General features: G+C 37.5%; 1 long non-coding RNA gene across 1 annotated transcript; it reads left to right on the forward strand.

The window, feature by feature from the left end:
• Positions 1 to 249: 249 nt before the first annotated feature.
• LOC130055206 (uncharacterized) lies at positions 250 to 4,500 on the forward strand. The gene is made up of 3 exons (XR_008803493.1): positions 250 to 335; positions 1,009 to 1,062; positions 4,424 to 4,500. It is a non-coding gene; the product is annotated as an uncharacterized LOC130055206 (long non-coding RNA).
• The last annotated feature ends 9,265 nt before the right edge of the window (positions 4,501 to 13,765 follow it).

Genomic DNA, 13,765 nt, shown 5'->3' on the forward strand with positions numbered 1-13,765 from the left:
ACATGGTCTATCCACCTTAATTCTAGATGTTGATATAGATGGCGCCACTGTGCAGGATATCGCACACGTGAGTATCAAACATCAGAGCAGCAGATCAGTATGCTACTTTTTTTGACAAGTCGGCTAACAAAGATAATCGATAATAAAAGCGATCTGGAAGACAAAGAAAACAGTTGAAATTTTACCAATTAACATATTCTCTTTTTATTTGTACATTCACTGGTATGTGTACTGAATTTCTCCAGCTCAACCTGCTGGTGGCTAAAGTTCACGGCCCGCCTATTGGACTCTCCGTGTTGGGTATCACTACCATCACCAAGGAAATGATTTTGACGGTACTGTAGGGTTGATAGTGAAAATTGTTTCAGTCTTAAAGTGTTGAATAAATCCCTAGAGCATTATAATTTGTGTTCGTTATATAATAGTTGGTTGGTTGTATATTGCTTAACGTCTCACTCGAGAATTTTTCACTCACATGGCGACGTCACCATTGCCGGTGAGGGGCTGCAAAGTTTAGGCCTATACTTGGCGTTTACAGTCTTTTCAAGACCAGACAGGTGTCTTTGTCGTGCCACACCTGCTGTGACATGGGGCCTCGGTTTTGGTGATCGTATCCAAAAGAACGATCCATTTAGTAATAATAATGTTAATATAATCATTACAAACTTCGCTTTATGGGTGATGAGTTTATATGACCTCAAGAGACAGGGGATTTCATTATGATTTAACTGTTCGTATTTATATTGTTACTTTAACGATGGAGCTGCTAATGAATGCTATACCCCTAGCTTAATTTATCATTTACTATCTCTGCATAGATTTTCGTGATGCGTAAAAAATGTATTTTCTGGTAGTTACAATTCTCAATGCAATATTGACGTTCTTAGCGATAATCCTTATCGTATCTTTACCTGATGTCATTACTGTACACATTAATTCGATTTTAATTGTAGCTAATTGGTCAGTTTGGTTGACTTTTTTTACGTCAATTCTATTTTCGTTTTGTAGCTCGCTGGAGTATTCCTGACCTACTTCTTCCTCTTGTTTCAGTTCCGAATTTAGGTAAGACTATCAAACATAGGTAAATGTATTCCACATGGGTAAATATATTCCACATACATGTAGGTACAAGCATTAGACATAGGTACAGGTATTATATATAATCAGACAATTTCATAGCTAAGAGTTTATAATTAGACAGCTGAGAGTTTATACATAGGTTAAAGTATTAAACATAGGTGAAAGCATTAAATACACAAGTATCAAACATAGGTACAAGAATTAGACATAGGCACAAGTATTAGACCTACATTTTAGGTACATGTATGCTACACGCGTAGATCATTGAATAGTAAATGTATTAGAAATACATGTATTTTGTATTGCGTATGGGAGTTATGCGATTGATCACTGTTCGTTACCCGCAATCAAAATCAGTGTGCCAAGAACGGCCAAACAATCGGTATGAAACATGTCAGACAGCATTTACCCCAATGACAGGTTGTGTTAGTAAACTAGATCATTATATAAACCATCAAATTTGGGAAATGCTGACTTTAAACAAGACTGGAAACACTCGTAACATCAACGTATTTGTCAGTAGGTTGCCTTGATTTAAAAACTGACCATATGCAGAACAAGCCCTTGTGTATCGAAGCAGTTGAGAAACCAAAACATCATATGCAGGTGATAATGGAATATTGGTACATAGATATGGGAAGTTGACAATGGAGAAACTGAAGTCATCCCGCTTGTCATAAAGTTGAATTGCTAGTTTGCCGTTAACATCTATGTTCAATAAAATATCTTACTATGAAGCAGATGTGGAAGACTTTGTGATGTGATTTTTTATTTCGAGTCCACTAAGATAGATTGAATGAAAATGATTCTCGTTAATAGATAAAACGTCGTCGAGATATCTAAATGTCGGTTTGAATGCCACAGCAAGAGATATTTTCTTCTAATGTAGAAGCTTTTGAATGAATTCTGCTTTGTAATTATACTACTCAAAATTTGATAAGGATCATAGATATTTTTCTGTTTAAAAAATTAATAACTGCATAACTGGCAATATTGTGTCCAAGTGAAATCAAAAACGTCTTCAACAAACTTGCACGTGCATTTCATGCCATGGAAAATGCGTTTCTCATCACAGTTTATGCTTTTGCTACCATTGCACGATTTTCACTCAGGCATCGGTGTCTGATTCTTTCTAAGATTTCAAACTCACTTGAGTGTTTACACTACGTTTATCAACAAAATGCCCCCTCAACGTGTAAGGCGTCGCCTGACGACAGAAAAACTGGGCAGATGTATTGGAATGCTTGAGGCTGGCTACTCACAACGTGACGTTGCAAATGCACTAAACGTCAGCCAGAGCGTTGTAAACAGGGCCTGGAACCGACAGCAAACATTTGGTACAGCAGCACACCGACATGGGGTGGTCGTCAGAGGTCGACAACCCAACTCCAAGACCATTTTGTGGCTCTTCAGGCACGACGCCATCCCTTCTAGACAGCAACCAGCCTACGTAACGACCTCCTGAACGCCTCGGGGGTGAATGTGTCCACTCAGACGATACGGAATCGGTTTCACAATGCAGGTCTCAACTCGAGAAGGGCATGTGTTCGAGTCCCTTTGACTGTTCGACACCGGCGGGAGCGATTGGACTGGGCTGAAGATCATGTCACTTGGACACAGAACGATTGGGTTCAAGTTCCGTTCACCGATGAGTCCAGGTATTGTTTGGACTTTACAGACAGGAGGCACCGAGTGTGGCGACGACAACGTGAACGGTTCCATGATGCCAACATCAGTGAACATGACCGTTATGGTGGTGGTTCCATCATGGTCTGGGGTGGAATCAGCAGGGATGGAAGAACAGATTTTCATGTCCTGGAGAGAGGAACAATGACGGGAGTGCGGTACCGGGACGAGATCCTCGATGTTTACGTCAGACCCTACGCTGGTGCTGTTGGCCCTGAATTAATCCTGATGGATGATAACGCCCGTCCTCATCGCGCCAGGGTGGTGGAGCAGTACCTTCAGCAGGAGACAATTGTCCGTATGGACTGACCAGCGCGCTCGCCGGACTTGAACCCGATTGAGCATGTATGGAACATGCTGCAGGTGGCCATTCACGCCGTAGAGCACAACCCACGACTTTGGCAGAGCTCGGAAACCCCGTCGTGGAAGAGTGGAACAACCTTCCCATTGGAAACATCCCGTGCTAATTGACAGTATGGTTCGACGTTGTCAAGCCGTCATTGATGCAAGGGGAGGCCATACCCGGTATTGACACTTCATCGACTAAGCGTAAATATGGACTATCCCCAAAAACTGTGTAATTCTTTCTCTGGTTTGCTGTTAACTATTTGTAATGAAATGCCTTTTGGTGTTGTTATCAGATTTCAAGCATTCTGTATTGATAAAAGTTCATGCCGTTCATGAATTTTCATTCATAACCTCAGTAAACACGTTTCTGAGTCAAATGTATGTCTTTCGTTATGTTAGTGGTAAATTACACACATATAACCTAGAGATCTTTATCAAATGTTGAGTAGTATATATAAAATCTGGTCCACTAAAATAGGTCAAATAAAATTATTAGGTATAATGTCAAGTGTAAGACATGGGTACGATTATTAGACACGGAAAACGGGTATCTGTGTGACTGTATGATACAGGAAATGAGACTAATATGAAAACTAAATCGCTCTTCGTAGAAATGTAGAAAAATGGAGCTGTATACAAAACATACGAACAATAATCAACTTCTTTATCATAATCATAGATTGAAGAGGTGTACATAAAATAGATACAATAGTGGTTTAAACAGTCTCTTTTAGAGTCAGCATTTCGCAAATCATATGGTCGTTATAACGTAGATCGTTATCATTCGGTCGAATGCTGTCCGACTTGTTTCATGCCAATTGTTAGGCATATTGATTTTGGCTACGGATAACTCCGTTGACCTGATCAGATATATGGCTCACGATGGGTGTGACTGGTTGACAGGGGATGCTTACTCCTCCTAGGCACCTTGTCCCACCTCTGGTATATCCAGAGGTCCGTGTTTGCCCAACTATCTATTTTGCATTGTTTATAGGAGCTATGAGATTGATCAATGTTCGTTATCTTCACCTTTCATACACCAAAAGATATCAATCTACTAGTTATATTGAGAATTTTCGTATTCTTATTATGAAGTTCGCACAAGCCTAGTTAGTGGATCTTGATCAATTGTAAAGAATATAAGAAAATTGAATATCGAGTACGAGTTTCCAAACGTTGGTGAAATGAAATAATTACATGTAAGAATCCTGCAAGCTGTATACTGCTGTGATATACAGGTATAGCGTACGCGTATCGTTATAATAAACACTGTACTTCGTTTGAATGCGATTCTTTTGGCATTAAATAGGACTTTTTTGGCATATCGCACCAGCAGTGACGGACCATGGGGTAGAGAAACGGGGGGACTGAGAGAGGAAAAGGATGGAAAATGATAACAGAGAGATGATGAGAGGAAATGGCTAGCCTTGACGCCAATGACGGAGAGACTATATTTCTTGTGGGTTTTGAATTACAAATGTTTAGTTGTTTTGTTGCTGTTTTACATTCCATTCCAGGATTTTTCATCAGCTTAACGTGAAATGTCACAAATTTTTATCCATGCATTGGCGTGTTCTACCTTAGCAGTGAGAATTCTTTTTCACATTATCACTTGTGTGAGATCGACTTTACCCATGTGAAACAGCCATGTGAGATTTTTTTTCTCACATTATCACCAGTGTGAGATCGACTTTACCCATGTGAGACAGCCATGGGAGATTTTTCTGTCTCACACTGCTGCTCTGTCAGTTGATTGTGACGTCATACATTTTCTATGATTTACATTACACGGTGAAGATTTACGTTACACGGTGAAGTAAAAATATATTGCATTGTTTTCTTTAGATTTTAATGTAGTATAGCTTACTGGTGGACAACCTTGGATTTTCTTTAGTTTACACTAAGAGTGTAAACCATTTTCGGGTATGCTCTTTCTGCCTATCTAATTGGTTTTTGCGTCGAAGTTCAAATGAGGATTTTGATAGTTTAGAATTTTCTCAAAGCTCCTAAATTTATGCACTAAACTGTAGATAAAACGTGAAAAAAATAATCCTTCGTTATTTACTGGTGTGGAAAGCCTCGTTCTAGACAGCGAATTGTCCCCTCTGTGGAATTTCCCTATCCCACACTCGTACTAATGAAGGATTCTATTAATAGCCTATACTGCGACACGGGACCTCCGTTTTTATGTCATATCCGAAAACCCCTTTATTTCAGACGCTTTGCAAGTAACAATCACTATCTATGTTTTTAAAATATCTTGCGTTTGACGCAGCGCGGGGATTGAAAATCAAACCCTAAACCTCCCAGCGGTGAATGGAGCGCCCCCATCGCTAGACTACCGCGACTGGAAAGAACCAGGCGCGATAATTTTCCGTCAAGAAACAGCTTACTTGTATATATAATCCTGTTTCGACGACCACCATATCTCTATTTGCTGATGTTTAATGTCAGAAAAAGAAAATTATATCATTGGGTCAAATGCTGTCTTACGTGTTTCATACCAATTGTTAGGCTGTTCTTGGCACACTGATTTTGACTACGGATAACTCTGTTTACCTGATCAAGATATGGGCACGGCGGGTTTGACCGGTCGACAGGGGATGCTTATTCCTCCTTAATACCTGATCCCACCTCTGGTATATAAGGTTTATCCGGGGGTCCATGTTTGCCCAACTCTCCATTCTATATTGCTTATAGGAATTATGAGATTGATCACTGTTCGTTATCTTCACCTTTCATCATTGTGTATAAAACTTGCTAAATTACACCAATGATTCATTATATATCTGATATACTCAGCATATCACTAGCACGGAACGAATGGGCAGTCATATCCACCACGCGGTGCAATCTATTAAACATTGACCTTTTTAATCTTTGTGAACAAGCTCCACTATAAGGATATTTGAAATTCATGTCTCTCCTTGTATTTAAAGTTCATCTTAGATGGACGTTTTAGATTAGACTGAAAAATTGAATGACCTTCAAATGGAAGAACAAGCGTTTAAAACATTGAATCTCCTTGGAGTTTTTAATGGAGCTTAGCCATAAAAAAGGGGGTGAAGGGTGTTTTAATGTTGCTCTACAGATATGGTTTACAGTGTCTAGTAATATTCCCTGCAAATTTCTAATATATCAGCTCTATCTTTTCTAGAAAAACTACATCCTTCATGATTTTTTGTTAAAGTTTCATGACTATTCACTGCATAAAATTTAATGTATAGGTATTTGCTTCCCTCTATACTTCTTAAGGGAATTTTTAAAACATGCATTGTTATATAACACTTTGAACTTTATCGTGGCCCCTTCAACCTATGAAATAACCACATTTAGAATGACTGCAACATAAAAAGAAGCTTGTATATTATGACTTAGTTTTGGTTACGAATTGAAAAGTATTCCTATGTCATTAAGTGTACCATTAGTACTGCACTTCACCTAAAATGTATGAAAGATTCTCAAGGAAACAGAATTCCCATTAAAACAAAATATCCTGTATCCCATCCAGCCTTCAGATTCGATTTAGAACCTAGACGACATTTTAATCGAACAAACTCTTTTTGTTTATTACAAAACATGTATCAGATTATTAAAGAGCAGTCTAGGCATGGTATCTAAAACAGCGTTAGTCTTAAATTATATGCACTTATGTATAGTATTGATGACATTCAATCAAAAGTGATTTAATTCGTTTGTCATCAATTTTATACATGTACCCTGGACTAGTTCATATCATAAAGTTGATCCGGATTAATTCAGGAAAAATTGGTTTAATTCAACTCACTTACATGGTGGTTAACAGGTGTGAAATGTAACTCACTTCCATGGTGGTTAACATGTGTGAAATGTAACTCACTTCCATGGTGGTCAACAGGTGTGAAATGTAAGTCACTTACATGGCGGTTAAGGTAACAGGTGTGAAATGTAACTCACTTACATGGTGGTTAACAGGTGTGAAATGTAACTCACTTACATGGCGGTTAACAGGTGTGAAATGTAACTCACTTACATGGTGAAGGTAACAGGTGTGAAATGTAACTCACTTCCATGGTGGTTAACAGGTGTGAAATTTAACTCACTTACATGGTGGTTAACAGGTGTGAAATGTAACGCACTTACATGGTGGTTAACAGGTGTGAAATGTAACTCACTTACATGGTGAAGGTAACAGGTGTGAAATGTAACTCACTTCCATGGTGAAGGTAACAGGTGTGAAATGTAACTCACTTCCATGGTGGTTAACAGGTGTGAAATGTAACTCACTTACATGGTGGTTAAGGTAACAGGTGTGAAATGTAACTCGGAGTAGTAACATGGTACGAGTGCAGTCTGAACGGAAGTGGATTAAATCACTACTCGTTATCTTCACTTTTTCATTGAGTGTGATCATTAAGTTAACTCGTTCATCCACGTCAACTTAAATCGGCATCATCATGTTATTCGCTCTGCGGAGCGAATCAGCATGTATTCTACGTACTTAAATATAGCATTTATTCCGTAAAGTGAATGAATGCTTTTTGCTTTTTATAAACGGAATAAATAACATGATTATAAAAAGTCAATAGTTAACACGTATAAACCAAACATGTCAAACTAATTCTCTCCGCGGAGCGAATAACATGCTCATACCCTTAAATATTGTGTCAAACAGGCTCATCAAGCATTACGAATCATATTTTGTTAAAAATTTCAATACCACATGTGCAGTGAACATGAATACTATTTTAGATCGGGTTTGGACAGTTGGTATCACACCGGTAATTGACCAAGTTCCATACATTTAAAAGACATATTTTTTTCCGTACGCGATTTTTTTCATTTCCCCTTATTTGTTTTTCTTAAATTTTTTACCCCTGATTAGGAAATTTTATCTAATTTGTAGAAATAATCACTTGTTTACAAGGGAACTATTTGCTGTGAGTTGATAAGACGACTTCCTGGGGCGCACACAGGTTGTTTACAAGCACATGGAAAACACGTGGATTTGGGGGTGGTCGTGTTTGCGGAGAAAAAAATTGAGAAAATGCCGCGTAGGGTATCATTTTTCTGGTGTCGGCAGATGTGACAGGTAACATATAACAATCCTTGCTGAATTATTGGACACGAATCTGATAAACTGATTTTTAATAAAAAAAATTTCCTTCATAGGAACATATAGTGAAAATAATTACCGGTGTGATACCAGTTCCGTTGCTGTTTTGCCTTCCCCCAAAGCTGACGTGTGTTTTATACCGCCGGACTTTGGAAGCCCAGACCTTATAGATATCTTAGCAGCTCATTGATATATAGATACCACGCATTACTACGTGTGTATCATTACGGTGTGTCAGACAAATCAGTACATGGAAGAAAATAGCAATAGTGGTTCAAACGTGTAATATTATATTTCATTCAAATAGACAAGACTTTTTAATAGAAGGTTCAAAAACAAAGAAAATGTTTTGAAAAGACAAATTAATGTATATACAAGCACTTTCATCCCAAAATGGATTTCGGGTTTGTCCGGGAAAATGGATTATGAAATAAGGATCCCAAAATCAATTTACAATTAAATCATAGAAAGTTCAAATCTGTATCGTTAGGTTTATGAACCCGGAACACCTTTGTAATCATAAATCTTAACCCACATAGAAAGATTCTAGCTAATTATTAAGATATTTTACTCGAGAAATGATGCATTTTCATGCATTGGAATTTACATCTTGTGGTATATTTGGGCGAATTAACCATTGATCCGGGAGTAGATTTGATGAGAGATGTGTAATGTCGGAACGTCAGTTGGATTTACTCACCAAAATCAAGTCACTCTGAACTTGATGCTCTGCTATGAATGAAACGAAATTCGTCATACCTAGTTCCTGAACTGATTACTTCCTCTTCACAATTTCTGTACAGAGTGTACAAGTGCGTCCTGTTCCCGAAACCTAGATAAAAAATAAATGATGAGCTAAAGACCTCGTACCAATGTTAATATCCCCTAGTTAGTAAAAATGTGAGCATTTATAAACTATTAATTGGCATAGTTAAAATCACTACCATGCGCTATGAAGAGTTGGTGCATTTATCATCGTGAGCAAACTGCGTAAGAGTTGTCTCTACAATTGAACAGTTGAATACTTTGATAATTTGTTAATATCTACATGTATAAAGAACTACATGTGTAGTTTCATCCAACAGTCCAATGTCGCTGTAATTCTGGAATCTAGCGCGATTTAACTACAAACCACAGGAATTCATTACACAAGTCCATCAATTAACCATCTGAACTTCTTTCCTGGGATGCGATAGAAAGGGAGTACATTGTATTTTATATTCATCAATCGCTAATCACCTCCCGGGATATCGGAGGGTTCAATACGATATAGTCAGAGGGTTCAATGCGATATAGACGTTTTATATTCATCAATCACACTTAATCACTTCCCGGGATATCAGAGGATAAAAACGTTTTATATTCACAAATCGCACTAAATCTCCTCCCGTGATATCAGAGGGTTCAATATGATATAGTCAGAGGGTTCAATACGATATAGTCAGAGGGTTCATTACGATATAATCAGAGGGTTCATTACGATATAGTCAGAGGGTTCAATACGATATAGTCATAGGGTTCAATACGGTATAGTCAGAGGGTTCAATACGATATAGTCAGAGGGTTCAATACGATATAGTCAGAGAGTTCATTGCGATATAGTCAGAGGGTTCATTACGATATAATCAGAGGGTTCAGTACGATATAATCAGAGGGTTCAGTACGGTATAGTCAGAGGGTTCAATGCGATATAGTCAGAGGGTTCAATGCGATATAGTCAGTTCAATACGATATAGTCAGAGGGTTCAGTACGGTATAGTCAGTTCAATACGATATAGTCAGTTCAATACGATATAGTCAGAGGGTTCAATACGGTATAGTCATTTCAATACGATATAGTCAGAGGGTTCAGTACGATATAGTCAGAGGGTTCAATACGATATAGTCAGAGGGTTCAATACGGTATAGTCATAGGGTTCAGTACGGTATAGTCAGAGGGTCCAATACGATATAGTCAGAGGGTTCAATACGGTATAGTCAGAGGGTTCAGTACGGTATAGTCAGAGGGTCCAATACGATATAGTCAGAGGGTTCAATACGGTATAGTCAGAGGGTTCAATACGATATAGTCAGAGGGTTCAGTACGGTATAGTCAGAGGATTCAATGCGATATAGTCAGAGGGTTCTATACGGTATAGTCAGAGGGTTCAGTACGATATAGTCAGAGGGTTCAGTACGGTATAGTCAGAGGATTCAATGCGATATAGTCAGAGGGTTCAATACGATATAGTCAGTTCAATACAATTTAAATGGACCGTAAAGGTGTGGTTCTTGTTCACAGAGCCCAATTTTCCAGAAAATATTTTATCTCTATAGAATTGTGTTCTTCATTTTAAAACAGGGTTCAGTGTGTCATGGTGATGTTAAAATACATATTGCAACTTACTTTAGCTGAATTAACAGCCTTCTTAAAACGACGGTTTGTTGTGAGATATTGTTTTAATACCTATTAGGGGTCTCGATTAAAGCTGACAAGTGACATATTTTCAATCTAATCTTGTAGCTTTCAGCAACAGCACTGCCTCCGTAGAATTAAGAATCCCAGTAGGGAGTCGGTTTGGATGCTTCAGCTACAATTCATATACAGATCCCGCGAAAGGACTCGATCATGATATACTGCGCAGAATCATGAAGTCGTTGTTAGATACGTTAGATACACTTCTACCCAACTCAGATGTGTGTCTGTTAAAAAGAGGAGCGGATCAATTCAATATTAGTACAACTCAGATGTGTGTCTGTTAAAAAGAGGAGCGGATCAATTCAATATTAGTACAACTCAGATGTGTGTCTGTTAAAAAGAGGAGCGGATCAATTCAATATTAGTACAACTCAGATGTGTGTCTGTTAAAAAGAGGAGCGGATCAATTCAATATTAGTACAACTCAGATGTGTGTCTGTTAAAAAGAGGAGCGGATCATTTCAATATTAGTACAACTCAGATGTGTGTCTGTTAAAAAGAGGAGCGGATCAATTCAATATTAGTACAACTCAGATGTGTGTCTGTTAAAAAGAGGAGCGGATCATTTCAATATTAGTACAACTCGGATGTGTGTCTGTTAAAAAGAGGAGCGGATCAATTCAATATTAGTACAACTCAGATGTGTGTCTGTTAAAAAGAGGAGCGGATCAATTCAATATTAGTACAACTCGGATGTGTGTCTGTTAAAAAGAGGAGCGGATCAATTCAATACTAGTACAACTCAGATGTGTGTCTGTTAAAAAGAGGAGCGGATCAAATCAATATTAGTACAACTCAGATGTGTGTCTGTTAAAAAGAGGAGCGGATCAAATCAATATTAGTACAACTCAGATGTGTGTCTGTTAAAAAGAGGAGCGGATCAATTCAATACTAGTACAACTCAGATGTGTGTCTGTTAAAAAGAGGAGCGGATCAAATCAATATTAGTACAACTCAGATGTGTGTCTGTTAAAAAGAGGAGCGGATCAAATCAATATTAGTACAACTCAGATGTGTGTCTGTTAAAAAGAGGAGCGGATCAATTCAATACTAGTACAACTCAGATGTGTGTCTGTTAAAAAGAGGAGCGGATCAAATCAAGATTAGTACAACTCAAATGTGTGTCTGTTAAAAAGAGGAGCGGATCAATTCAATATTAGTACAACTCAGATGTGTGTCTGTTAAAAAGAGGAGCGGATCAATTCAATATTAGTACAACATATATAAGAATATAGTGTCTTCATTGATGAAAGGTTTTCGCAGGATACGCATTTTGTGAAAGAGCAAGAAACTTTTTACAACTCTAGATGATTTGATTCCAAATTGCACTGTGTTTGGACTTTTGTTACAGAAGAGCTATAACAACCGAGGCAGTGACAACATAGAAATCATAAATCAATACCAATTTCTGGATGGTCGAAGATCCATGTAAATACCCCGTAAAACGAACCTTTCTACTTTTTCATTGTGTTTATTGTTCTTCTTATTCATGCTTTTCTCTCTCTCTCTCTCTCTCTCTCTCTCTCTCTCTCTCTCTCTCTCTCTCTCCTCTCTCTCTCTCTCTCTCTCTTAATTATTTTTTTTCAATCGTTTGATAATTACTTTCTTCAGTCAATACTCCATTACCTTTATATGGTCTAATAGTATTTGAGGATTTCAATTGTCAAGTGATTATAAAAGTATCATTATGTTAAAGCAAAAGAACCTTTATTTAAAAGACTGCAACATATCCCTTCTCGCAACTAATTACGAGTGAACAATTATTTCCCCAACTTTACTAAATTAGGTCAATGCAATGGCACAGGTCTGAATAACATAACAAAACTGGTCGTTTTCTTTTTCTGAAAACCAAAATTAGTCAGATCTTGACAAGATTGATACATTGAGTAGGTACTTCTCATCTATATCCGTTCTGAAATTGTAAATCAAACATTGCCAGGTATTATTCATTGTGTATCAATACACTTCGTAGGAGTATCATTGAAGACATATGTGTAATGGTTACTGTGATTTTCCAATGATACATATAAAACACCCACTACATACATTACTTCAATGGTAAGATTACGAAGTGTATTGCTACAAAATGATTAGATGAAACGTACCTACTCAATATCTCAGATCTGACAACTAATTTTGTTACAACATTAATTGGAAAATCACGATAAGGACTCCGCTCGCCATACGTCACCCTGGTTTGTACATGTACCATCATTAGTTGTAGAAAAGAAAACTTATTGTATTTCATGTTCGAAAATTCAACTACAAATTGCTACACCGTATATATGTTGAAAAATAATTTCAAATTAGCTGTAAGTGATTGAAACAAAGATGTATCGTCACCATGACGTACGTAATGCTCCCGAGTCTCATTACTAAACAGCAGTAATCTTACCAAATCTTATACCAAATTTCATTGGGAAATTCTCCTTCAGGATTTCTGTAATGAACAAGTAAAGATAACGAAAAGTGACCAATCTCATAAACCCTATAAAGAATGAAAACTTAACAGGACAAACACGGGCCCCTGGATATACCAGAGGTGAGATCAGGTGCCATCAGAATTTCTAGTTGATGCAGATATGATAGGTCCGGTTCTGTGACGGTTCTCTGTGATGTGGTATGGGGATCTCCATTAAGCCTTGCGAATCCATTTGTGAGGAAAGATGCTTTATCCCATTATAACCTACTTAACCTGCAGCCACTTCGTCTCACTCAGCCCTATGAAACAAATGTTGTATTGCTTCATCTCTTTTGCTATTTGTGCTGTTCTTCCTGTCCCATACATTGTTTGCTTTTACAATATGTAAATAATTATAACACTAATACAAAATGCAGATCAGTATGTAGAAAAAATACGTACGCAAACTTTAAAGACAATTATGTTCATGATTATATTATGAAAATGCAAACTTGTAGCAGTTTTCTTTTGTATGATAAAAGTGCTTCAAGGGAAGTTAAATTATGATCAAATTGTACCGTCTCGAATTTCACGAAGAAAATATCACTCCCCATGCTGACTTTAATATATAAGTAACATATTGACGTTTATAAAATATTTTTGGAATATCATAAAACACTCTATGTTCATCATCTGC

Source organism: Ostrea edulis, chromosome 5, assembly GCF_947568905.1.
Source record: "Ostrea edulis chromosome 5, xbOstEdul1.1, whole genome shotgun sequence".
Lineage (NCBI taxonomy): Eukaryota > Metazoa > Mollusca > Bivalvia > Ostreida > Ostreidae > Ostrea > Ostrea edulis.